A 27,138-nucleotide genomic window follows, 5' to 3' on the forward strand; every position below is an offset into this window, starting at 1 on the left:
TTGCCGGGCTGTCCCGGTCATCATGAATTATCAGTCAGACTGTTTTGTTGGGAATTTCAGTTTTGAAAAGCGTCTGGAATCCGCTTTTAAAGGCGGGGGTACTGTAATGATCGCTGCTGCAGCAGCTATTACTGGAAGTAGTGCTGCAGCTCAGGCAGTTCTGATCTATTTCCATGCAAGCTGCATAGCTTTGTCTGTCTTTCCCTGCTGTCAGCTTGTGACTGATTATCATTCACCTGTGTGGGAATCTGCATGTCTGCTCCCATTGGATGACCTCAGTATAAATATCTGCTTCCTGCAGGGTTTCCTTGGGTTTTCATAGCTTCAGCTTAAGCCTGTCTTGCTGTCGCTTTAGCCCCCGATCGTGTTTCTTGTTATAAAGATACTTTGCTGGTCTTTGCATCATATATTGGTTCATTGCCAATATATATGCATACCAGCACGTTTATTATTTTCCTTGTATTTGTGTTACGTTAATACATCAGTGTCGCTGATGTATACGTACACGAACTGTTTATATCCTGTGTGCAGTTAGTCAGCTTTCCAGCACGTTTTGGTAGGTTGCGCGTACCGTGACCACCCGTGCTGAGGTAGTTACCCTGCTTCTGGTTCTGTTTGTGGATTGCGTTCATCTCTGCGAAGAGATAACGAATCCTTCTGAATCCTGTCCTGTTACCGTTTGTGGATTGCGTTCATCTCTGCGAAGAGATAACGAATCCTTCTGAATCCTGTTCTGTTACTGTTTGTGGATTGCGTTCATCTCTGCGAAGAGATAACAAATCCTTCTGAATCCTGTTCTGTTACCGTTTGTGGATTGCGTTCATCTCTGCGAAGAGATAGCGAATCCTTCTGAGTCCTGTTCCCTGTATTACTCCAGTCCTAGTCAGCGTTCCTGCTTATGTCATATATCGGTTCATTGCCGATATATACATATGTTAGTCAGACCTTACAAATAGTTTCATTGATAGCTGTAATTGTAATACGCTAGGAAAACATACTTATTGTATATTTATCTGTGTTACGTTCTTCTATCTCAATCCTGCTATTTCCTGACCATCCTGTCCTGTCTTTGTGAGGCATGCCATCGCCGCAACGCATTGGCTGCCTCATTCCAGTCTGTCTGGTTTTGGACGCTTGCTGTCGCTAAGTAGCCGCTAGCTAGCAAGCGTTCATTCTGTCTACCTGTCCTGATCTCCTCAGTTCTGGTTTATGCGCTCAGCGCTACTTTGCGCTGAGACGTTATAACGAAAGCATTGTTTGTGGCTGTCAGATCTGCACCGGCTCTGTGCGCCACAATCTCCTATTGGAGTCAGTCCTCCCCTCCACTATACTAGGGATAGCCTGTTTCCTGGTGCTAGTGTGTGTACCTCCTCCACGCCAGCTCATGCGTTGCATGCTGACTGTGGAGAATACACCACCAAGCCTTACAGCAACTCTCGTAAGAGGCAGTGGGCGGGGAAGACTCACCTCTTCCTCGCTCGATCCAGCGTGCGCTCCACTGACGTCACTTCCTGCAACGCCGCCTACTGTATTGTAAATGGACGGCGCTGCAGGAAGGGACGTCAGTGGAGCGCACGCTGGATCGAGCGAGGAAGAGGTGAGTCTTCCCCGCCCACTGCCTCTTACGAGAGTTGCGCTTCTGATGGATTTAAGGCTGGAGGGGAGCGGAGGACGGGGGACCCAGGCGAGGGAGGGGGGGTTCCGACCCCCCTCCCCGCCGCTAGGCCCAATACCCCCGCCCTGCCTGCTACCCCTCCAGCTCGGCGGCGGCGGCCCCCCCCTCCCCCACGGGGGGGCGGCGGCAGCAATAATTTTTTCAAAATTTGCCTCAGGCGGCAAAAAGTCTAGGGCCGGCCCTGCTTAAGATGCAGTGAGGTGGGTTCTCACTCAACACAACAGGTAGTTAGATGCAGTGAGGTGGCCAGGTGGGTTCACACTCAACACAACAGGTAGTTAGATGCAGTGAGCTGGGTTCACTCAACAGTAAAGGTACTTAAGATGCAGTGAGGTGGGTTCTCACTCAACACAACAGGTAGTTAGATGCAGTGAGGTGGCCAGGTGGGTTCACACTCAACACAACAGGTAGTTAGATGCAGTGAGCTGGGTTCACTCAACACAACGCTAGGTATATGCAGTGATGATGTGGGTTAAGTAAACACAACAGGTACTGGGTAGTTAGATGCATTGAGCTGGGTTCACTGAACAGTATACAGTAAAGGTACTTAAGATGCAGTGAGGTGGGTTCTCACTCAACACAACAGGTAGTTAGACTTAGATGCAGTGAGCTGGGTTCACTCAACACAAAGCTAGGTATATGCAGTGATGAGGTGGGTTAAGTAAACACAACAGGTACTGGGGTATATGCAGTACTGGGTAGTACAATGTGCAGCTCCCTGTCACACACACAGGCAGTCAGTCACTGAATGTGCTGGGCTGCTGGCAGTGGCACACACACTATCAATTAGCAAGGCTGTGCATGCAACAAAAGTGTCAGAAAAAAAAATGTACAGGATGAGCTCTGAAAAGAGCTGTTGGTGGGTACTTTAAAAGCAATATTAATCAGTCAGGAACAAGCAAAGCAGCCTAGAACCTAACTAATCTGTCCCTAAGAGAAAAAGTCTGCAGCAGCTGTCCCTTTCCTCTCTCTAGCAGGCACACGAGTGACTGTATTGGCCGCCGGAGGCTGCCTTATATAAGGGGGGGGGTGGGGCTCCAGGGCTTACTGTAGCCTGATTGGCTACAATGTGCCTGCTGACTGTGATGCAGAGGGTCAAAGTTGACCCTCATAGTGCATTATGGGGCGAATCGAACTTCCGCAAAAGTTCGCCTGGCGCAGGCGAACGCAAACCCCCAATGTTCGCCTGGAACCGTTCGCCGGCGAACCGTTCGGTACACCTCTAGTCCCTATACAGGGCATTCACAGTAGACGTATCACTACAAGTGGCGTCCGCTCCACATATTGATCTGTTTTTATAATAAAGTATACTTTTTACGTACCTATAGGGCATGTCTTTTAGACAATAGTGTTTATATTTCCTTTCCCTGGTACTTTTTCTTTCGGTTAGTGTTATTTCTGGCATTATTGTCTGATCTGACAAGATTAGCTGCATGCTTGTTTCTGGTGTTATTTAGACACTACTGCAGCCAAATAGGTCAGCAGGACTTCCAGGCAACTGGTATTGTTTAATAGGAAATAAATATGGTAGCCTTCATATCCCTCTCACTGCAGGTGTCTTTACAAAGTGACATTACCATGAAATCTTCAAAGGAAGGCAAATGCAACTGTCATTGGATAAGTTTCTTGTTAAAGGAACTCTATCAAACAAAGTGTTCTACAATGACAATGTACAAATAATTGCGCAGAAAAAGTGGGATCAGCGCATCACCAGGCCGTCTCTGAATGGCCTCAGCTCAGAGATGCGCTGAGCCCCCCCAGGAACTACAAACGCACCTTGAACCCAAACAGAAGCTCTGCATATACACCAAAGAAAAACTAACAAGTGGGAGCAGCTGACCAGAATTAAATCAAACATAGCAAAGAAATGAACAGCGCTACTTAAAAACAGATGAGTGCTTACCTGCAAGAAAGTGCACACCCCACTCATGGGATTCAAATACACAATGAGCGGCCTGGTGATGCGCTGATCCCACTTTTTCTGCGCAATTCTTAATTTTACTGGTAGCGCGCCCAGGCTATGCATATGCATAGGTAGGATTTAGTTAGTGTTAGGTCCCCTACCATGGAGGAAAGACTTCTTCGACAGTGGGAGGGACGAGTACCTAACAAATTGCATTGCAAGCTGTTAGTGGAAACTAACATCCTCCAAGTGGTAGACAGGTTGTATGTGTGCTCATTGTGTATTTGTATCCCATGAGTGGGGTCTGCACTTTTTTTGCAGGTAAGCATTCATCTGTTTTTAAGTAGCGCTGTTCATTTCTTTGCAATGTACAAATAATGTCTAAGTAGCTGTGTAAAGATTTTCCTACTTTTCATGTTAAATATCAGAGGCAAAAGCTTGAATTCATTGTGTGTACATTTTAGCTACTTTTGGAATGTCTCATTTGCAGAGGTATGCATCTGTCTGACATGCTAAGAACATTGTAATATTGAAGCAGAGTTATAAGAAAAGCCTGTCAGGTGTCATGTTTCACACACACAATTACAAATGTTTATGTTGCACATAAGATACATTTCCTCTGCTCTCTGCAGAGAGGTAAGTCAGAGACAGGCAGAGATTCTCTCACAAACACAGTGTTAACAGATGAAGTGTGAGGGAATTCCCCCTCCTCTCATGGCTCACTCTACCATCAGATTTATTGTCAGAAAAGTGTGAAAGGAATTAGATAGCAGTAAACAAAGAGATAAAAATTCAAATGTATACAGTACTTAGCAGCACTTCCCAAACATCTCCTATCTCAATTGAAAAAAACATGGCAATTGATAGTGTTCCTTTAAAGCCCCACAAAAAAGTTTGTGGTTAGCCAACAGATAGCAATGATTCTGTTAGGGCCTTTTCCACTAGCAATCGCTAGTGTTTGCACCAAATGCTAGTGATTGCGATTCAGCAAAGTCCTAATTTTTCCCGGCGATTGCGATTTTGCTATGCACTGCATAGCGTAGCAAAATTGCGGCAAAAATCGCTCCGCGGCGCGATCATTCTTTTGTAAAAATCGCATCATGCTAGTGGAAATAGCCTACCGTGATTCCTATGTTATCTAGCAAAATCTAGCAAGCGATTTGCGATTTTGCGATTCAGCAATTGCAATCGCCTCTAGTGGAAAAGGGCCGTAATAGTGAAAATCTTGTTTATTTTATACAGTACAGAACTTTGTTTTAAATATGTTTCTATAACTCTTTTTTTGGATTGTGGAACAATTAACCTGTGTGTCCATTAAAATCCGTATGGGGAATTCACTATAAGAGTGCTTTGGATTACAAACATGTGTCCGGAATGAATTATCCTCACTGTCACTGACAACGGCTCCACTGTGATTAAATCAAATCCATAAATACAGTAAATAACATGTTTGGAAAGGCCCCAGACTTCCTTCATCACAGGAAACACACCAAGGTTCTGCTCCAGCTCTGAAGTCTGTTCAGTGGCCAGACAATAGAGGACCTGTCCTGCCTGTGTTTGAAGGATCTATGGATTTATGGTCCATGGTTTCCTTTCCAGAAGCCGTTCTGTTCTCCGTCAGGAACCGTCAGAAGAGAGCTGGGAATTGCTGTTTAGGCTTTGCCAGAGGCAGGTGTGGTTTCCGGACACCAGTTCTCGGTGAACTGATTGGAGTCTGCCTCGCCCATGGCTATTTCACTGCTGTATATGGGAAGCCAGGCGAGAAAGTCACATCAGCATCAGTTATGGGAAGTCTGGAAATGTATAAATATGAGGCTGAACTCAGATGTGCTATACTCATTACTCAGCTGCAGGTTCAGATTTCGGTGGTAGATGGCTAAAGCAGCATCTGCCTTCTTTTGTGGAACTTTTTCTGCTTCCTCCCATTAGGAACAGGTCAAGGTTATCATCAATGCCCAAGGTAGAGATGGGTGAATGGCTACTTGAATAGAGATGTCGCGAACCTCCGATTTTTGGGTCACAAACTGCATTCGCAAACTTACGCAAAAGGTTCGCGAACCCGCGAACTTTGCGAACCGCCATAGACTTCAATGGGCAAGCGAACTTTCAAAACTACAAACACTGTTTCTGGCCACAAAAGTGATGGAAAAGATGTTTCAAGGGGTCTAACACCTGGAGGAGGGCATGGCGGAGTGGGATACATGCCAAAAGTCCTGGGAAAAAGTACGGATTTGACGCCTAAAAGGCAGAAATCACATTGCATTCCTAAATTGGAGGCCTAAAGTGCTTGAAAACATCTTGCGTGTGTAGACATGGATCAGCAGGTAGTGTAAGTAGTGTACTGCTTCACACTGACGCACCAAACTCACTGTGTAAAGTACCGCAAACAGCTGTTTGTGTAGTGATGGCCGTGCGGGACTGGTGCGCACCACCGTGGTGAGATTGCTCTTCCTCAGTGGTGTCAGGCAATGTCTAACTGCCTTATCAACTTTCGATGGTTCTTTCTCTACCATTGTTAAAGCTTACATCTATTTTTTTAAATTACTTTTTTTGCTGTCTGTTCAGTACCTTCAACGAGAATCTGTTATGGAGGGCAAGTCTGCCATTCATTCAACTGTGTGAAAAACTTTCCGTATTACTTTCTCAGTACCATGGTGATCCCGGGAAATGGCCATGGAATCAGGGTTTGATTCCGGTCTGGAGTGGGAGCTTGAGAAACGGCTACCACCAACACACATCCAAGGAAGGACACAAATGTGCCATATAAGTAATGTAGCGGCCCTGACCGTGCTTTGCAGACCAGGCATCCGTGGTCAGATGGACCCTTAACCCAACGCTGTGTGCCAGAGATGACACCACTTGCCTTTCAGCATCACGGTACAGTTTGGGTATCGCCTTTTTAGAAAAATAATTGCTGCCTGGTATCTTCCACTGCGGTGTCCCAATCGCCACAAATTTGCGGAAGGCTTCAGAGTACACCAGCTGGTATGGTAACAGCTGGTGAGCTAACAGTTCCACCAAGCCAGCTGTCCGGGCAAGGGGGTGACTGGCAGACATTGGCCTCAAAGATTTCCTTAACGGACACCTGGCTTCTGCTGTGGGCAAAGGAGCAGGAACGGCTACCACCACACATCCAAGGAAGGCAGCAGGCACGGCACGCAAGTCCCGACTCAGGGAGGTAGTGACGAAAACTAACAATACAGGAGGACTCTTTTGAGGCCCTGCAGTATATGAGATGAATAAACTTGAAATCCTTTAACGACAATCTGTTATGGAGGGCAAGTCTGCCATCCATTCAAGTGAAAGGTATGCACTGACTGCCAGGTATAATACAATGTGCAGTCACAGATGCAGTGAAAGGTATGCACTGACTGGTATTATAACACAATGTGCGGTCACACAGGTGCAGTGAAAAGGTTGCAGTGACTGCTGGTATAACAGTGTGCGGTCACACAGGTGCAGTGAAAAGGTTGCAGTGACTGCTGGTATAACAGTGTGTGTTCACACAGGTGCAGTTAACAGGTATGCAGTGACTGGTATGTAAAACAGCGTGCGGTCACACAGGTGCAGTGAAAGGTATACAGTGACTGGTAAATAAAACTGCGTGCTGTCACACAGGTGCAGTGAAAAGGTATACAGTGATTGATATTACAATACAATGTGCAGCTGTCACACAGGTGCAGTTAACAGGTATGCACGGACTGGTACATAAAACAGAGTGCGGTCACACAGGTGCAGTGAGCAGGTATGCAGTGACCATCACTACTCAGAGACTTACATATCTATCACCTGACCAGACTGATCACATGCTTCTCCATAACTTCTAGACATGACCATCACTAATCAGAGACTTACATATCTATCACCTGACCAGACTGATCACATGCTTCTCCATGACTTCTAGACATGACCATCACTAATCAGAGACTTACATATCTATCACCTGACCACACTGATCACATGCTTCTCCATGACTTCTCCTAGACATGACCATCACTAATCAGAGACTTACATATCTATCACCTGACCAGACTGATCACTTGCTTCTCCATGACTTCTCCTAGACATGACCATCACTAATCAGAGACTTACATATCTATCACCTGACCAGACTGATCACATGCTTCTCCATGACTTCTCCTAGACATGACCATCACTACACACAGATACTTAATGCCTGCATCTAGGTGGGCCAAGTCTACTTAATTTATGTATCTCTGGGGCATGATGACTTTTAAATTCTGGTCTCTGCTTGATTCCAGTATCTGGGGACCACAAATCTGTCTGACAATGATAGTGTGACCTCCAGATAAATGCTAGACTTGCCCCTGTAATGAATGGTTGCGTCCTTCTGCCTGCTGGACTGAGTTCTTCCAACTTGCTTGAGCTCCCTTTTAACCGGGTGTGTTGGGAGATCAATTGTTCTGCCCTGGACCCTGTATTGTCATAATCTGGCTCTGGCCATTATGCTCTTCCTTCGCTGAACGTCATGTTGTATATGCTGATTGAAGTGCATCAGGCTGTGATACCAGACAGGTAATATGTGCACAGGGTACGGTAGCTTCCTGCTATGTCACTGAACTGACCCCTGTGTTCCTATGGCCGTTTCTTGGCATAAGTGACTGCTGCCTACCCCGTGGTGATGTCAGCACTTTGCACAGAGCAGGGAACATCCTCTGCACTTTAGCCAGTTCATCTTCTGTCACCTAACCTCAGCTGTGTCAGTGGAGACAGATTACTATCAGACAGCAGCTGTTCCTTATCAGTTCTTCCTGCTGGTGACATCACTCCTGCCAGATTTATTGCAAATTAAGTGACCATAAAAACTAATTAGATCTCCTTCCTTTTCCGGGACAGACAGAAGGTAACCTCTGCTGCTAGCAATTTATTCTACTGACTTATTTAATGTTTTCTTTTTATATGAAAGTTGTACATTATAGAGGCCCTGTAGTGACATATAGCAGAATGCAGTAAAGAGGCCCTGTAGTGACATATAGCAGAATGCAGTAAAGAGGCCCTGTAGTGACATATAGCAGATGGCAGTAAAGAGGCCCTGTAGTGACATATAGCAGAATGCAGTAAAGAGGCCCTGTAGTGACATATAGCAGAATGCAGTAAAGAGGCCCTGTAGTGACATATAGCAGATGGCAGTAAAGAGGCCCTGTAGTGACATATAGCAGAATACAGTGAAGAGGCCCTGTAGTGACATATAGCAGAATGCAGTAAAGAGGCCCTGTAGTGGCATATAGCAGAATGCAGTAAAGAGGCCCTGTAGTGACATATAGCAGAATACAGTGAAGAGGCCCTGTAGTGACATATAGCAGAATGCAGTAAAGAGGCCCTGTAGTGACATATAGCAGAATGCAGTAAAGAGGCCCTGTAGTGACATATAGCAGAATACAGTGAAGAGGCCCTGTAGTGACATATAGCAGAATGCAGTAAAGAGGCCCTGTAGTGGCATATAGCAGAATGCAGTAAAGAGGCCCTGTAGTGACATATAGCAGAATGCAGTAAAGAGGCCCTATAGTGACATATAGCAGAATGCAGTAAAGAGGCCCTGTAGTGACATACAGCAGAATGCAGTAAAGAGACCCTGTAGTGACATATAGCAGAATGCAGTAAAGAGGCCCTGTAGTGACATATAGCAGAATGCAGTAAAGAGGCCCTGTAGTGACATATAGCAGAATGCAGTAAAGAGGCCCTGTAGTGACATATAGCAGAATGCAGTAAAGAGGCCCTGTAGTGACATATAGCAGAATGCAGTAAAGAGGCCCTGTAGTGACATATAGCAGAATGCAGTAAAGAGACCCTGTAGTGACATATGTAGTGAATGCAGTAAAGAGGCCCTGTAGTGACATATAGCAGAATGCAGTAAAGAGACCCTGTAGTGACATATAGCAGAATGCAGTAAAGAGGCCCTGTAGTGACATATAGCAGAATGCAGTAAAGAGGCCCTGTAGTGACATATAGCAGAATGCAGTAAAGAGGCCCTGAAGTGACATATAGCAGAATGCAGTAAAGAGGCCCTGTAGTGACATATAGCAGAATGCAGTAAAGAGGCCCTGTAGTGACATATAGCAGAATGCAGTAAAGAGGCCCTGTAGTGACATATAGCAGAATGCTGTAAAGAGGACCTGTAGTGACATATAGCAGAATGCAGTACAGAGGCCCTGTAGTGACATATAGCAGAATGCAGTAAAGAGGCCCTGTAGTGACATATAGCAGAATGCAGTAAAGAGGCCCTGTAGTGGCATATAGAAGAATGCAGTAAAGAGGCCCTGTAGTGACATACAGCAGAATGCAGTACAGAGGCCCTGTAGTGACATACAGCAGAATGCAGTAAAGAGGCCCTGTAGTGACATATAGCAGAATACAGTGAAGAGGCCCTGTAGTGACATATAGCAGAATGCAGTAAAGAGGCCCTGTAGTGACATATAGCAGAATACAGTGAAGAGGCCCTGTAATGACATATAGCAGAATGCAGTAAAGAGGCCCTGTAGTGACATATAGCAGAATGCAGTAAAGAGGCCCTATAGTGACATATAGCAGAATGCAGTAAAGAGGCCCTGTAGTGACATACAGCAGAATGCAGTAAAGAGACCCTGTAGTGACATATAGCAGAATGCAGTACAGAGGCCCTGTAGTGACATATAGCAGAATGCAGTAAAGAGGCCCTGTAGTGACATATAGCAAAATGCAGTAAAGAGGCCCTGTAGTGACATATAGCAGAATGCAGTAAAGAGGCCCTGTAGTGACATATAGCAGAATGCAGTAAAGAGGCCCTGTAGTGACATATAGCAGAATGCAGTAAAGAGGCCCTGTAGTGACATATAGCAGAATGCAGTAAAGAGGCCCTGTAGTGACATATAGCAGAATGCAGTAAAGAGGCCCTGTAGTGACATATAGCAGAATGCAGTAAAGAGGCCCTGTAGTGACATATAGCAGAATGCTGTAAAGAGGACCTGTAGTGACATATAGCAGAATGCAGTACAGAGGCCCTGTAGTGACATATAGCAGAATGCAGTAAAGAGGCCCTGTAGTGACATATAGCAGAATGCAGTAAAGAGGCCCTGTAGTGGCATATAGAAGAATGCAGTAAAGAGGCCCTGTAGTGACATATAGCAGAATGCAGTAAAGAGGCCCTGTAGTGACGTATAGCAGAATGCAGTAAAGAGGCCCTGTAGTGACATAGCGGAATGCAGTAAAGAGGCTCTGTAGTGACATATAGCAGAATGCAGTAAAGAGGCCCTGTAGTGACATATAGCAGAATGCAGTAAAGAGGCCCTGTAGTGACATGTAGCAGAATGCAGTAAAGAGGCCCTGTAGTGATATATAGCAGAATGCAGTAAAGAGGCCCTGTAGTGACATATAGCAGAATGCAGTAAAGAGGCCCTGTAGTGACATATAGCAGAATGCAGTAAAGAGGCCCTGTAGTGACATATAGTAGAATGCAGTAAAGAGGCCCTGTAGTGACATATAGCAGAATGCAGTAAAGAGGCCCTGTGGTGACATATAGCAGAATGCAGTAAAGAGGCCCTGTAGTGACATATAGCAGAATGCAGTAAAGAGGCCCTGTAGTGACATATAGCGGAATGCAGTAAAGGGGCTCTGTAGTGACATATAGCAGAATGCAGTAAAGAGGCCCTGTAGTGACATATAGTAGAATGCAGTAAAGAGGCCCTGTAGTGGCATATAGTAGGAGGCAGTAAAGAGGCCCTGTAGTGACATATAGGAGAATGCAGTGAAGAGGCCCTGTAGTGACATATAGCAGAATGCAGTAAAGAGGCCCTGTAGTGACATATAGCAGAATGCAGTAAAGAGACTCTGTAGTGACATATAGCAAAATGCAGTAAAAAGGGCCCTGTAGTAGCAGAATGCAGTAAAGAGACCCTGGTAGCAGGGCTGCTCATCAGGATTCCGGATATCCGGGTAACCCGGATATCCAAACTTTTTTCAGCTATCCGACCGGATTTGGATTCCGGATACATGGGCCCAAATCCGGATAGCAAACCGCGGATATTTGGTTGCATACCCGGATATCCGCTGATATCATGTGGATATCCAGATCCAGGTACTGTTACCATGGAAATGACGTCCATGATGTCATTGAGCCAATCAGAGGGCTCCCAGCCTAATCCCAAGCAACCAATCACAGAGGGGAACCTTGTCCAGTCCCTCCTGTATATAAGGAGGGCAGAGGCGTATCTAGGGAGAACAGCGCCTATGGCAAGCACTAAAATTGCGCCCCCCCATTTCCAACAACATAGGACTTAATTCAATGAGAACACCACATAAATTTATGTACGTCAGCATCACTACCATTGAAATTGCCCAAATAAACAGGTTTTTGTGACCCTAGGCTATGACCTCTTCGGCCTAGGGGCCCGAAACTCACCAGTTATGATCCCCCTAACAGTTCCTACAATGCTAGAAAATTTGCCACTGCTGAGCAATTGCCCTTTGAAAAGGTGTGAGATTTTGGAAAGTGAAATAGGGAGCCAATGAAAGCCTATGGGGGATTTTACTAATTTTGCACCCCTGTAACTTTGGTTTGCAGAGATGTAGGGACCCCATCTTTGGAATCCAAGTCTAACAATATGTCTTCTACCTGCATGAGACATTTCGTGAGATTCAGACGTTGCTAACGGCCATGGCTGCGATTTATGTACGTCAGACTCGCCACCATTGAAATTGCCCAAATAAACAGGTTTTTGTGACCCTAGGCCATGACCTCTTCGGCCTAGGGGCCCGAAACTCACCAGTTATGATCCCCCTAACAGTTCCTACAATGCTAGAAAATTTGCCACTGCTGAGCAATTGCCCTTTGAAAAGGTGTGAGATTTTGGAAAGTGAAATAGGGAGCCAATGAAAGCCTAGGGGGATTTTACTAATTTTGCACCCCTGTAACTCTGGTTTGCAGAGATGTAGGGACCCCATCTTTGGAATCCAAGTCTAACAATATGTCTTCTACCTGCATGAGACAATTCGTGAAATTCGGACGTTGCTAACGGCCATGGCTGCGATTTATGTACGTCAGCATCACTACCATTGAAATTGCCCAAATAAACAGGTTTTTGTGACCCTAGGCCATGACCTCTTCGGCCTAGGGGCCCGAAACTCACCAGTTATGATCCCCCTAACAGTTCCTACAATGCTAGAAAATTCGCCACTGCTGAGCAATTGCCCTTTGAAAAGGTGTGAGATTTTGGAAAGTGAAATAGGGAGCCAATGAAAGCCTAGGGGGATTTTACTAATTTTGCACCCCTGTAACTCTGGTTTGCAGAGATTTAGGGACCCCATCTTTGGAATCCAAGTCTAACAATATGTCTTCTACCTGCATGAGACATTTCGTGAAATTCAGACGTTGCTAACGGCCATGGTTGCGATTTATGTACGTCAGCATCACTACCATTGAAATTGCCCAAATAAACAGGTTTTTGTGACCTTAGGCTATGACCTCTTCGGCCTAGGGGCCCGAAACTCACCAGTTATGATCCCCCTAACAGTTCCTACAATGCTAGAAAATTTGCCACTGCTGAGCAATTGCCCTTTGAAAAGGTGTGAGATTTTGGAAAGTGAAATAGGGAGCCAATGAAAGCCTAGGGGGATTTTACCAATTTTGCACCCCTGTAACTCTGGTTTGCAGAGATGTAGGGACCCCATCTTTGGAATCCAAGTCTAACAATATGTCTTCTACCTGCATGAGACATTTCGTGAAATTCAGACGTTGCTAACGGCCATGGCTGCGATTTATGTACGTCAGCATCACTACCATTGAAATTGCCCAAATAAACAGGTTTTTGTGACCCTAGGCTATGACCTCTTCGGCCTAGGGGCCCGAAACTCACCAGTTATGATCCCCCTAACAGTTCCTACAATGCTAGAAAATTTGCTACTGCTGAGCAATTGCCCTTTGAAAAGGTGTGAGATTTTGGAAAGTGAAATAGGGAGCCAATGAAAGCCTAGGGGGATTTTACTAATTTTGCACCCCTGTAACTCTGGTTTGCAGAGATGTAGGGACCCCATCTTTGGAATCCAAGTCTAACAACATGTCTTCTACCTGCATGAGACATTTCGTGAAATTCAGACGTTGCTAACGGCCATGGCTGCGATTTATGTACGTCAGCATCACTACCATTGAAATTGCCCAAATAAACAGGTTTTTGTGACCCTAGGCTATGACCTCTTCGGCGTAGGGGCCCGAAACTCACCAGTTATGATCCCCCTAACAGTTCCTACAATGCTAGAAAATTTGCCACTGCTGAGCAATTGCCCTTTGAAAAGATGTGAGATTTTGGAACTGTAAATAGGAGGCCCAATGAAAGCCTATGGGGAATTTACCAATTTTGGAGCCCTGTAACTCTGGTTTGCAGAGATGTAGGGAACCCATCTTTGGAGCCCAAGTCTAACAATATGTCTTCTACCTGCATGAGACATTTCGTGAGATTCAGACGTTGCTAACGGCCATGGCTGCGATTTATGTACGTCAGACTCGCCACCATTGAAATTGCCCAAATAAACAGGTTTTTGTGACCCTAGGCTATGACCTCTTCGGCCTAGGGGCCCGAAACTCACCAGTTATGATCCCCCTAACAGTTCCTACAATGCTAGAAAATTTGCCACTGCTGAGCAATTGCCCTTTAAAAAGGTGTGAGATTTTGGAAAGTAAAATAGGGAGCCAATGAAAGCCTAGGGGGATTTCACTAATTTTGCACCCCTGTAACTCTGGTTTGCAGAGATGTAGGGACCCCATCTTTGGAATCCAAGTCTAACAATATGTCTTCTACCTGCATGAGACATTTCGTGAGATTCAGACGTTGTTAACGGCCATGGCTGCGATTTATGTACGTCAGACTCGCCACCATTGACATTGCCAAAATATACAGGTTTTTGTGACCCTAGGCCATGACCTCTTCGGCCTATGGGCCCGAAACTCACCAGTTATGATCCCCCTAACAGTTCCTACAATGCTAGAAAATTTGCCACTGCTGAGCAATTGCCCTTTGAAAAGGTGTGAGATTTTGGAAAGTGAAATAGGGAGCCAATGAAAGCCTAGGGGGATTTTACTAATTTTGCACCCTTGTAACTCTGGTTTGCAGAGATGTAGGGACCCCATCTTTGGAATCCAAGTCTAACAATATGTCTTCTACCTGCATGAGACATTTCGTGAAATTCAGACGTTGCTAACGGCCATGGCTGCGATTTATGTACGTCAGCATCACTACCATTGAAATTGCCCAAATAAACAGGTTTTTGTGACTCTAGGCTATGACCTCTTCGGCCTAGGGACCCGAAACTCACCAGTTATGATCCCCCTAACAGTTCCTACAATTCTAGAAAATTTGCCACTGCTGAGCATTTGCCCTTTGAAAAGATTTGAGATTTTTGAAAGTGAAATGGGGAGCCTAATGGAAGCCTATGGCAGAATTCAGCACTTTTGCACCCCTATAATTCTGGTTGGTTATCATCACCCGCCGACTTTAGCAGTTAATAGCAAAGGCCCCTTACATCCTAGCAACACCAAATTTGCAGGATATGTTAAAAAGATAACAGGAAACAATATTTAAAGGACTTCCGAGGCCACAAATGTGAAAAAAGTTAAATACCTTTTCATAATCCAGATCCATGGAGGATTCCATCCGCGCCCTCCCGTTCATTCCCCCATGGCTCCCGCAGTAATACCGGCCCCGGTCGGGTCCCGACTCACGACCCCTCCGAACAGGTCGGGTTCTCATTCCCCACTCAATATGGCCGCCACAGATTGCCGCGGCTGCGCAGTCCGCACATACGCGATTGCACCTGCGCAGCTCTAGGGCCTCCTCCTGCTGCGTCATCAATATGCGTGCATACATGGGATGCATCGGGAGGAGGACCTAGAGCTGCGCAGCCGCAATCGCATCTTTGCGGACTGCGCAGCCGCGGCAATCTGTGGCGGCCATATTGAGGGGGGAATGAGAACCCGACCCGTTTGGAGGGGTCGGGACCCGACCGGGGCCGGTATTACTGCGGGTGCCATGGCGGAATGAACGGGGGGTGCAGATGGCGTCCTCCATGGATCTGGATTATGAAATGATATTTAACTTTTTTCATACTTGTGGCCTCGTAAGTCCTTTAAAAAATATATATATATATATATATACAGTCCAGAGGTGGTCAGCAGCTCAACAGGCGGATAAACACTCTCCTGGTGGTGTGCACGCAATTGGGGGTGCCCAGTTCCCCTGAAGTACAACAAAAAGTCCAGAGAATTGCAGCACACAAGCTCAGTTTATTGAGCAAATAATACAGCTTTACAGCAGCACAACAGCAAACGTTTCGGCTGTCCACAGCCTTTTTCAATGCTAATCAACACACATCACATGATCAATTTTATACCTGCAGGGAAATGACATCATTACATCACATGATCTCCCAATCAGGAAGTAAACAAAACAAGAAAGCAATGAATTGCATATGCACATATGGCAGTCCATAATCCACTTATCTGATCCCAGATAATCTTATGTAGAATGATGTCTTATCCAGACCCAAAAGTATCTTATTCATTTTTCTAGAAAGAATCCAGACCTAAAAATTACAAAAAGAGATGAAGGTCAAAGTCATGATTGAGACCTCCCGGGTGTAGGCTACCCATTCTATCGATCCATAATACCTCACGTCGCTTTAACATCAATATTCTATCCCCTCCCCTTCTGGGTTTGGGGATATGGTCAATGATCATAAATTTAAGGTCTACATCTCTGTGACCAAACTCCCTACAATGGCGAGCTACGGGTAAGTCAGAGTTGACATTCCTGACAGAGCTCCTATGCTGTGCAATGCGATCCCTCACCTTTTGGGTTGTTTCCCCTATGTAATTCAGTCCACAGGGGCATCGCAATAAGTACACAACGTAGGAGCTCTGGCAGGTTAAATGAAATCTGACACTATATCCATCCCCAAATGTCGAGCCTTTAATTACATGACGGCATTCGCTGCAGGATAAACAAGGGAAACTTCCCACTCGTGTTGGGCCCAAAAAGGTGGACAGACTCTTAGGGGCAGGACCAGTGTCTGCATGAACCAAACGTGTGCCCACTGTCTCGTTCTTCCTATACGCAGGGATAGGAGGCAGAGAAAATTCTGGTATTTCCGGATAGGCATCTGCAAGCATGTGCCAATGTCGCCTCACACTTGCAAGTACCTTATGGGAAAAGCCATGAAACTGGCACACAAAAGGAAGACGTGGTTGGGCACACTTGTGTTCAATTGAAGAGGAGTCAGGCTCTATGACACGTTGCAACTCCTCCACGGTGGAGTGCCATGGCGGAATGAACGGGGGGTGCAGATGGCGTCCTCCATGGATCTGGATTATGAAATGATATTTAACTTTTTTCATACTTGTGGCCTCGTAAGTCCTTTAAAAAAAAAAAAAAATATATATATATACCCAGTGGTGTGAAAAACTATTTGCCCCTTCTTGATTTCTTATTCTTTTGCATGTTTGTCACACTTAAATGTTTCTGCTTATCAAAAACCGTTAACTATTAGTCAAAGATGACATAATTGAACACAAAATTCAGTTTTAAATGATGGTTTTTATTATTTAGTGAGAAAAAAAACTCAAAACCTACATGGCTCTGTGTGAAAAAGTGATTGCCCCCCTTGTTAAAAAATAACTTAACTGTGGTTTATCACACCTGAGTTCAATTTCTGTAGTCAGCCCCAGGCCTAATTACTGCCACACCGGTTTCAATCAAGAAATCACTTAAATAGGAGATATCTGACACAGAGAAGTAGACCAAAAGCACCTCAAAAACTAGACATCATGCCAAGATCCAAAGAAATTAAGGAACAAATGAGAACAAAAGTACTGTAATTGAGATCTATCAGTCTGGTAAAGGTTATAAAGCCATTTCTAAAGCTTTGGGACTCCAGCGAACCACAGTGAAAGCCATTTATCCACAAATGGCAAAAACATGGAACAGTGAAGAACCTTCCCAGGAGTGGCCAGCCAACCAAAATTACCCCAAGAGCGCGGAGAAAACTCATCCGAGAGGCCGCAAAAGACCCCAGGACAACATCTAAAGAGCTGCAGGCCTCATTTGCCTCAATTAAGGTCAGTGTTCACGACTCCACCATAAGAAAGAGACTGGGCAAAAACGGCCTGCATGGCAGATATCCAAGGCGCAAACCACTTTTAAGCAAAAAGAACATTAAGACTCGTCTCAATTTTGCTAAAAAACATCTCAATGATTGCCAAGACTTTTTGGAAAATACCTTGTGGACCGACGAGACAAAAGTTGAACTTTTTGGAAGGTGCGTGTCCCGTTACATCTGGCGTAGAAGTAACACAGCATTTCAGCAAAAGAACATCATATCAACAGTAAAATATGGTGGTGGTAGTGTGATGGTCTGGGGTTGTTTTGCTGCTTCAGGACCTGGAAGGCTTGCTGTGATAGATGGAACCATGAATTCTACTGTCTACCAAAAAATCCTGAAGGAGAATGTCCAGCCATCTGTTCGTCAACTCAAGCTGAAGCGATCTTGGGTGCTGCAGCAGGACAATGACCCAAAACACACCAGCAAATCCACCTCTGAATGGCTGAAGAAAAACAAAATGAAGACTTTGGAGTGGCCTAATCAAAGTCCTGACCTGAATCCTATTGAGATGTTGTGGCATGACCTTAAAAAGGCGGTTCATGCTAGAAAACCCTCAAATAATGTTGAATTACAACAATTCTGCAAAGATGAGTGGGCCAAAATTCCTCCAGAGCGCTGTAAAAGACTTGTTGCAAGTTATCGCAAACGCTTGATTGCAGTTATTGCTGCTAAGGGTGGCCCAACCAGTTATTAGGTTCAGGGGGCAATTTCTTTTTCACACTGGGCCATGTAGGTTTTGAGTTTTTTTTCTCACTAAATAATAAAAACCATCATGTAAAACTGCATTTTGTGTTCAATTATGTTATCTTTGACTAATAGTTAACGGTTTTTGATGAGCAGAAACATTTAAGTATGACAAACATGCAAAAGAATAAGAAATCAGGAAGGGGGCAAATAGTTTTTCACACCACTGTGTATGTATATATATATATATATATATATATATATATATATATATATATATATATATATATATATATATATATATATATATTATATATATATATATATATATATATATATGTATGTATGTATGTATATATGTATGTATATATATATATATATATATATATATATATATATATATATATATATATATATATATATATCTTTTTTTTATTTTTTTTTATTTTTATGTGCTGAGTGTGGGAAATAAATGTAAAAAAAAATGACGTGGGGTCCCCCCTCCTGAGCCTCTGTAACCCCTTGTCCCCCATGCAGGCTGGGATAGCCAGAATGCGGAGCCCCGGCCGACTGGGGCTTCGCACCCTGAGCTATACCAGCCCGCATGGTCCATGGTATGGGGGGCTCCGGGGGGGGAGGGGCAGCCAAGCCTTAACCCCTCCCCCCCCCTTGGAGCCCTTATCCAATCCATGGACAAGGGGCTCTTTCCCACCTCCGGTGCCCCAGGAGGAGGTGGGGGCGACGACTCCCTGGGGGGGGGGGTTCATGGTGGCATCTGGGAGTCCCCTTTAAGAAGGGGACCCCAGATGCCCACCCCCCTCCCAGGAGAAATGAGTATAGGGGTACAAAGTACCCTTTACCCATTTCCACAAAGGGTTAAATGAAATAAAAACACAACCATGAGAAAAGTATTTTATTATTCTAAATTAACCATAAATATTTACCTGTACCTTTAAAAAAGTTTTCCCACGCCAATATCCACGGTAAACGATCCAACGAACTGTATCCTCTTATGTTGCAATCTTCAATTAAGTTGATTGAAGATCTCCGACGCCTCCCACATAGCAGAGAATGCCTCCTTTTGGATGCATAGCTGCCGGCTCCTGCTGTCTCTCCCCACCTCCTCACCTGTCACTCATGGGTGCGCTGGGTGCCAGGCTAGGTGAGGGTGACAGGTGCAGGCAGGTGGGGAGAGACAGCAGCGAGCCGGCAGCTTCACGTCCTGCTCAGGACGCATTCTCTGCTATACTAATGGTTCTTGAATCATCCGGTTCTTTTTTTTATGAATCGGCTCATTTTACTTTGAAACTTTAAAATTGATTTTCTCAAAAAGTATAAGGTCTTTTAAAAAAAAAAAAAAATGTTTCTCTTGTTCCCACTATTCCACTTAACATTCCGAACAATTTTGGTGTTTCTACTATGTAAGGGGACTTTGCTATTAACCGTTAAAGTCGGCGGCCATTAAAGTCTATGGGGCAAATCGAACTTCCGCAAAAGTTCGCCTGGTGCAGGCGAACGCGAAACCCCAAAGTTCGCCTGGAACCGTTCGCCGGCGAACCGTTCGCTACATCTCTAGTCAGGAGTCAGGACTCTGCGGTCTTCCTATAGGAGGGGTAACTCTGCAGGTCAGCACTCTGTGGTCTTCCTATAGGAGGGGTAGCTCTGCAGGTCAGGGCTCTGCGGTCTTCCTATAGGAGGGGTAACTCTGCAGGTCAGGACTCTGCTGTCTTCCTATAGGAGGGGTAGCTCTGCAGGTCAGGGCTCTGCAGTCTTCCTATAGGAGGGGTAGCTCTGCAGGTCAGGACTCTGCGGTCTTCCTATAGGAGGGGTAACTCTGCAGGTCAGGACTCTGCGGTCTTCCTATAGGAGGGGTAACTCTGCAGGTCAGGACTCTGCGGTCTTCCTATAGGAGGGGTAGCTCTGCAGGTCAGGGCTCTGCAGTCTTCCTATAGGAGGGGTAGCTCTGCAGGTCAGGACTCTGCGGTCTTCCTATAGGAGGGGTAGCTCTGCAGGTCAGGGCTCTGCGGTCTTCCTATAGGAGGGGTAACTCTGCAGGTCAGGGCTCTGCGGTCTTCCTATAGGAGGGGTAACTCTGCAGGTCAGGGCTCTGCGGTCTTCCTATAGGAGAGGTAACTCTGCAGGTCAGGACTCTGCGGTCTTCCTATAGGAGGGGTAGCTCTGCAGGTCAGGGCTCTGCGGTCTTCCTATAGGAGAGGTAACTCTGCAGGTCAGGACTCTGCGGTCTTCCTATAGGAGGGGTAGCTCTGCAGGTCAGGGCTCTGCGGTCTTTCTATAGGAGGGGCAACTCTGCAGGTCAGGACTCTGCGGTCTTCCTATAGGAGGGGTAGCTCTGCAGGTCAGGGCTCTGCGGTCTTCCTATAGGAGAGGTAACTCTGCAGGTCAGGACTCTGCAGTCTTCCTATAGGAGAGGTAACTCTGCAGGTCAGGGCTCTGCGGTCTTTCTATAGGAGGGGCAACTCTGCAGGTCAGGACTCTGCGGTCTTCCTATAGGAGAGGTAGCTCTGCAGGTCAGGACTCTGCTGTCTTCCTATAGGAGGGGTAACTCTGCAGGTCAGGGCTCTGCGGTCTTTCTATAGGAGGGGTAACTCTGCAGGTCAGGGCTCTGCGGTCTTCCTATAGGAGGGGTAACTGTGCAGGTCAGGACTCTGCTGTCTTCCTATAGGAGGGGTAACTCTGCAGGTCAGGACTCTGCGGTCTTCCTATAGGAGGGGTAACTCTGCAGGTCAGGACTCTGCGGTCTTCCTATAGGAGGGGTAACTCTGCAGGTCAGGACTCTGCAGTCTTCCTATAGGAAGGGTAACTCTGCAAGTCAGGACTCTGCGGTCTTCCTATATGAGGGGTAACTCTGCAGGTCAGGACTCTGCGGTCTTCCTGTAGGAGGGGTAACTGTGCAGGTCAGGACTCTGCAGTCTTCCTATAGGAGGGGTAACTCTGCAGGTCAGGACTCTGCTGTCTTCCTATAGGAGGGGTAACTCTGCAGGTCAGGACTCTGCGGTCTTCCTATAGGAGGGGTAACTCTGCAGGTCAGGGCTCTGCGGTCTTCCTATAGGAGGGGTAATTGTGCAGGTCAGGACTCTGCTGTCTTCCTATAGGAGGGGTAACTGTGCAGGTCAGGGCTCTGCGGTCTTCCTATAGGAGGGGTAACTCTGCAGGTCAGGAATCTGCGGTCTTCCTATAGGAGGGGTAACTCTGCAGATCAGGACTCTGCAGTCTTCCTATAGGAGGGGTAATTGTGCAGGTCAGGACTCTGCAGTCTTCCTATAGGAGGGGTAGCTCTGCAGGTCAGGGCTCTGCGGTCTTCCTATAGGAGGGGTAATTGTGCAGGTCAGGACTCTGCGGTCTTCCTATAGGAGGGGTAACTCTGCAGGTCAGGACTCTGCGGTCTTCCTATAGGAGGGGTAACTCTGCAGGTCAGGACTCTGCAGTCTTCCTATAGGAGGGGTAACTCTGCAGGTCAGGACTCTGCGGTCTTCCTATAGGAGGGGTAAGTCTGCAGGTCAGGACTCTGCGGTCTTCCTATAGGAGGGGTAACTGTGCAGGTCAGGACTCTGCAGTCTTCCTATAGGAGGGGTAGCTCTGCAGGTCAGGGCTCTGCGGTCTTCCTATAGGAGGGGTAACTCTGCAGGTCAGGACTCTGCGGTCTTCCTATAGGAGGGGTAACTCTGCAGATCAGGACTCTGCAGTCTTCCAATAGGAGGGGTAACTCTGCAGGTCAGGACTCTGCGGTCTTCCTATAGGAGGGGTAACTCTGCAGGTCAGGACTCTGCGGTCTTCCTATAGGAGGGGTAACTCTGCAGGTCAGGACTCTGCAGTCTTCCTATAGGAGGGGTAACTCTGCAGGTCAGGACTCTGCGGTCTTCCTATAGGAGGGGTAAGTCTGCAGGTCAGGACTCTGCGGTCTTCCTATAGGAGGGGTAACTGTGCAGGTCAGGACTCTGCAGTCTTCCTATAGGAGGGGTAGCTCTGCAGGTCAGGGCTCTGCGGTCTTCCTATAGGAGGGGTAACTCTGCAGGTCAGGACTCTGCGGTCTTCCTATAGGAGGGGTAACTCTGCAGATCAGGACTCTGCAGTCTTCCAATAGGAGGGGTAACTCTGCAGGTCAGGACTCTGCGGTCTTCCTATAGGAGGGGTAACTCTGCAGGTCAGGACTCTGCGGTCTTCCTATGGGAGGGGTAACTGTGCAGGTCAGGACTCTGCAGTCTTCCTATAGGAGGGGTAGCTCTGCAGGTCAGGGCTCTGCGGTCTTCCTATAGGAGGGGTAATTGTGCAGGTCAGGACTCTGCGGTCTTCCTATAGGAGGGGTAACTCTGCAGGTCAGGACTCTGCGGTCTTCCTATAGGAGGGGTAACTCTGCAGGTCAGGACTCTGCGGTCTTCCTATAGGAGGGGTAACTCTGCAGGTCAGGACTCTGCAGTCTTCCTATAGGAGGGGTAACTCTGCAGGTCAGGACTCTGCAGTCTTCCTATAGGAGGGGTAACTCTGCAGGTCAGGACTCTGCGGTCTTCCTATAGGAGGGGTAATTGTGCAGGTCAGGACTCTGCGGTCTTCCTATAGGAGGGGTAACTCTGCAGGTCAGGGCTCTGCGGTCTTCCTATAGGAGGGGTAACTCTGCAGGTCAGGACTCTGCGGTCTTCCTATAGGAGGGGTAATCGTGTAGGTGAGGGCTACAGCAGAGGTAACTGTTCACATCATTGGGCTCGATTCACAAAGTGGTGATAACCCAGTCATCATGCCTAAAAGACTTTAGGCGTGATAACCATTTTATCATGCCTAAACTTATGTCTAAACTTATCATGCCTAAACTTATCATGCCTAAACTTATCATGCCTAAACTTATCATGTCTAAACTTATCATGCCTAAACTTATCATGTCTAAACTTATCATGCCTAAACTTATCGGGCCTGATTCACAAAGCGGTGCTAACAGTTAGCACCCTGGTGAAAAGCCCTTTATCATGCCTAAACTCAGTTTAGGCATGATAAGTTTAGGTGTGATAAGTTTAGGCATGATAAGTTTAAGCACCAACTGCGTTAGCTCCGCAGTGCACAGCTGATCAAAAGTTTTACGCTAGCAAAGACTGGTGCACTTCGTATAAAGTTTAATGGCGCTGCTTTGCGTGCGGGACTTTGCAAGCGATCTAAACTTATCTAAACTTAGCATGCCTAAACTTATCACACCTAAACTTATCACACCTAAACTTATCACGCCTAAACTGGCTTTTCACCAGCATGGTGCAATGGTTATCATGCCTAAAGTCTTTTAGGCATGCTAACTGGGTTAGCACCGCTTTGTGAATCGAGCCCATCATGTCTAAACTTATCATGCCTAAACTTATCACACCTAAACTTATCACGCCTGAACTTATCACGCCTAAACTTATCATGCCTAAACTTATGATGCCTAAACTTATCACGCCTAAACTTATCACGCCTAAACTTATCACGCCTAAACTTATCACACCTAATCTGATCATGCCTAAACTTATCACACCTAAACTTATCACGCCTGAACTTATCACGCCTAAACTTATCATGCCTAAACTTATCACGCCTAAACTTATCACGCCTAAACTTATCACGCCTAAACTTATCACGCCTAAACGTATTATGCCTAAACTTATCACGCCTAAACTTATCACGCCTAAACTTATCACGCCTAAACTTATCATGCCTAAACTCATCATGCCTAAACTTATCACGCCTAAACTTATCACGCCTAAACTTATCACGCCTGAACTTATCACGCCTAAACTTATCACGCCTGAACTTATCATGCTTAAACTCATGCCTAAACTTATCATGCCTAAACTTATCACGCCTAAACGTATCATGCCTAAACTTATCACACCTAAACTTATCACGCCTAAACGTATCATGCCTAAACTTATCACACCTAAACTTATCACGCCTAAACTTATCACGCCTGAACTTATCATGCCTAAACTTATCATGCCTAAACTTATGCCTAAACTTATCATGCCTAAACTTATCATGCCTAAACTTATCACGCCTAAACTTATCACACCTAAACTTATCACGCCTAAACTTATCACGCCTAAACTTATCACACCTAAACTTATCACACCTAAACTTATCATGCCTAAACTTATCACGCCTAAACTTATCATGCCTAAACTTATCACATCTAAACTTATCGGGCTCGATTCACAAAGCGGTGCTAACAGTTAGCACCCTGGTGAAAAGCCCTTTATCACGCCTAAACTCAGTTTAGGCATGATAAGTTTAGGTGTGATAAGTTTAGGTGTGATAAGTTTAGGCATGATAAGTTTAGGTGTGATAAGTTTAGGCATGATAAGTTTAAGCACCAACTGCGTTAGCACCGCAGTGCACAGCTGATCAAAAGTTTTGCGCTAGCAAAGTCTGGTGCACTTCGCATAGAGTTTAATGGCGCTGCTTTGCGTGCGGGACTTTGCACGCTATCTACACTTATCTAAACTTAGCATGCCTAAACTTATCACACCTAAACTTATCACACCTAAACTTATCACGCCTAAACTGGCTTTTCACCAGCGTGGTGCAATGGTTATCACGCCTTGGGCTCGATTCACCAAGCGGTGCAAAGTGTTAGCACCGTGGTGAAAAGGCCCTTATCACGCCTAAAGTCACTTTAGGCATGATAAGAAGAAACTCGCGCGAAGTTGCCGCGCGTACGCGCGTACGCGCGTACGCGCGTAAGTGCGCGCGCAACACCCGACGCTTCGCGCGAAGCTCCCATTAAGCCCTATGGGACTTTGCGCGCGCTCTCACGCGCGTACGCGCGAACGCGCTTACGCGCGGTAACTTCGCGCGAAGAGCAGGAAAAATCGGTGATAACTCAGTGGTGAAAAGGTCATCACGCCTAAAGTCTTTTAGGCGTGATAACTGGGTTATCACCGCTTTGTGAATCGAGGCCCTAAAGTCTCTAACTGGGTTAGCACCGCTTTGTGAATCGAGCCCATCACACCTAAACTTATCACGCCTAAACGTATCATGCCTAAACTTATCACACCTAAACTTATCACGCCTAAACTTATCACGCCTGAACTTATCATGCCTAAACTTATCATGCCTAAACTTATGCCTAAACTTATCATGCCTAAACTTATCATGCCTAAACTTATCACGCCTAAACTTATCACACCTAAACTTATCACGCCTAAACTTATCATGCCTAAACTTATCACACCTAAACTTATCACACCTAAACTTATCATGCCTAAACTTATCACGCCTAAACTTATCACACCTAAACTTATCATGCCTAAACTTATCACGCCTAAACTTATCACGCCTAAACTTATCATGCCTAAACTTATCACACCTAAACTTATCACGCCTGAACTTATCATGCTTAAACTTATGCCTAAACTTATCATGCCTAAACTTATCACGCCTAAACGTATCATGCCTAAACTTATCACACCTAAACTTATCACGCCTAAACTTATCATGCCTAAACTTATCACGCCTAAACTGACTTTAGGCATGATGAGGGGCTTTTCACCAGTGTGCTAACAGTTTGCACCGCTTTGTGAATCAGGCCCCATGACTCATAATTTAATGAGCACAGCAATAACCAGCTCAGCTGTGGGTGGATTTGGCAGGTGGTACAACAGGATATTAGCCGTATAACTTGGTGCCCTGCTAGTTTGCAGATATTGTATGATGCAATCATGTCCACATTTTTAAGAGCAAGAGAAAATCCTCCTTCATACTGATGCTGCGTTCCTAATAGAGAACAAACTATCATCATTATCATTGTAATTATTATACAAGTGCTCTCAGCACATCCGGGTTACTGTCTGCTTGTAATCCTAGAATGTTGGACATTTCCCTTGTTTATCTCCTGTCACCCTGATGATAGATAGTCGTCTAAAGAGACGGTTACAGATTCTCGACCCCAAATACCCACAAGGGATTTATTTCATGCTGCTGCTCCCTGAGAAGATGAACTTTGTGTATAAAAATAATTTACTGACATTTTTCTCATGTTTTCTCATTGGTGTTACTGTCATCATCATCGTCATCATAAACATCTACCCCAGTAGACTAGGTTCCGTATAAATACATCATAATAATAATATGGTCATACATTAGACTATGACTATGGTAGGATTAGATTGTGCGCTCCTCTGAGGACAGTCAGTGACATGACTATGTACTCTTTAATGTGCTGCAGAAGATGTCAGTGCTATATAAATACATAATAATAATATGGTAGGACATTATAATATGACTATGGTAGGATTAGAGTGTGAGCTCCTCTGAGGACAGTCAGTGACATGACTATGTACTCTGTAATGTGCTGCAGGAGATGTCAGTGCTATATAAATACATAATAATAATATGGTAGGGCATTACACTATGACTATGGTAGGATTAGAGTGTGAGCTCCTCTGAGGACAGTCAGTGACATGACTATGTACTCTGTAATGTGCTGCAGGAGATGTCAGTGCTATATAAATACATAATAATAATATGGTAGGACATTAGACTAGGACTATGGTAGGATCAGAGTGTGAGCTCCTCTGAGGACAGTTAGTGACATGGCTATGTACTCTGTAATGTGCTGTAGAAGATGTCAGTGATATATAAATACATAATAATAATATGGTAGGACATTAGACTATGACTATGGTAGGATTAGATTGGTGAGCTCCTCTGAGGACAGTCAGTGACAAGACTACATACTCTGTAATGTGCTGCAGAAGAT

The sequence above is a fragment of the Hyperolius riggenbachi genome, chromosome 2 (assembly GCF_040937935.1).
Source record: "Hyperolius riggenbachi isolate aHypRig1 chromosome 2, aHypRig1.pri, whole genome shotgun sequence".
NCBI classification, from domain to species: Eukaryota; Metazoa; Chordata; class Amphibia; order Anura; family Hyperoliidae; genus Hyperolius; species Hyperolius riggenbachi.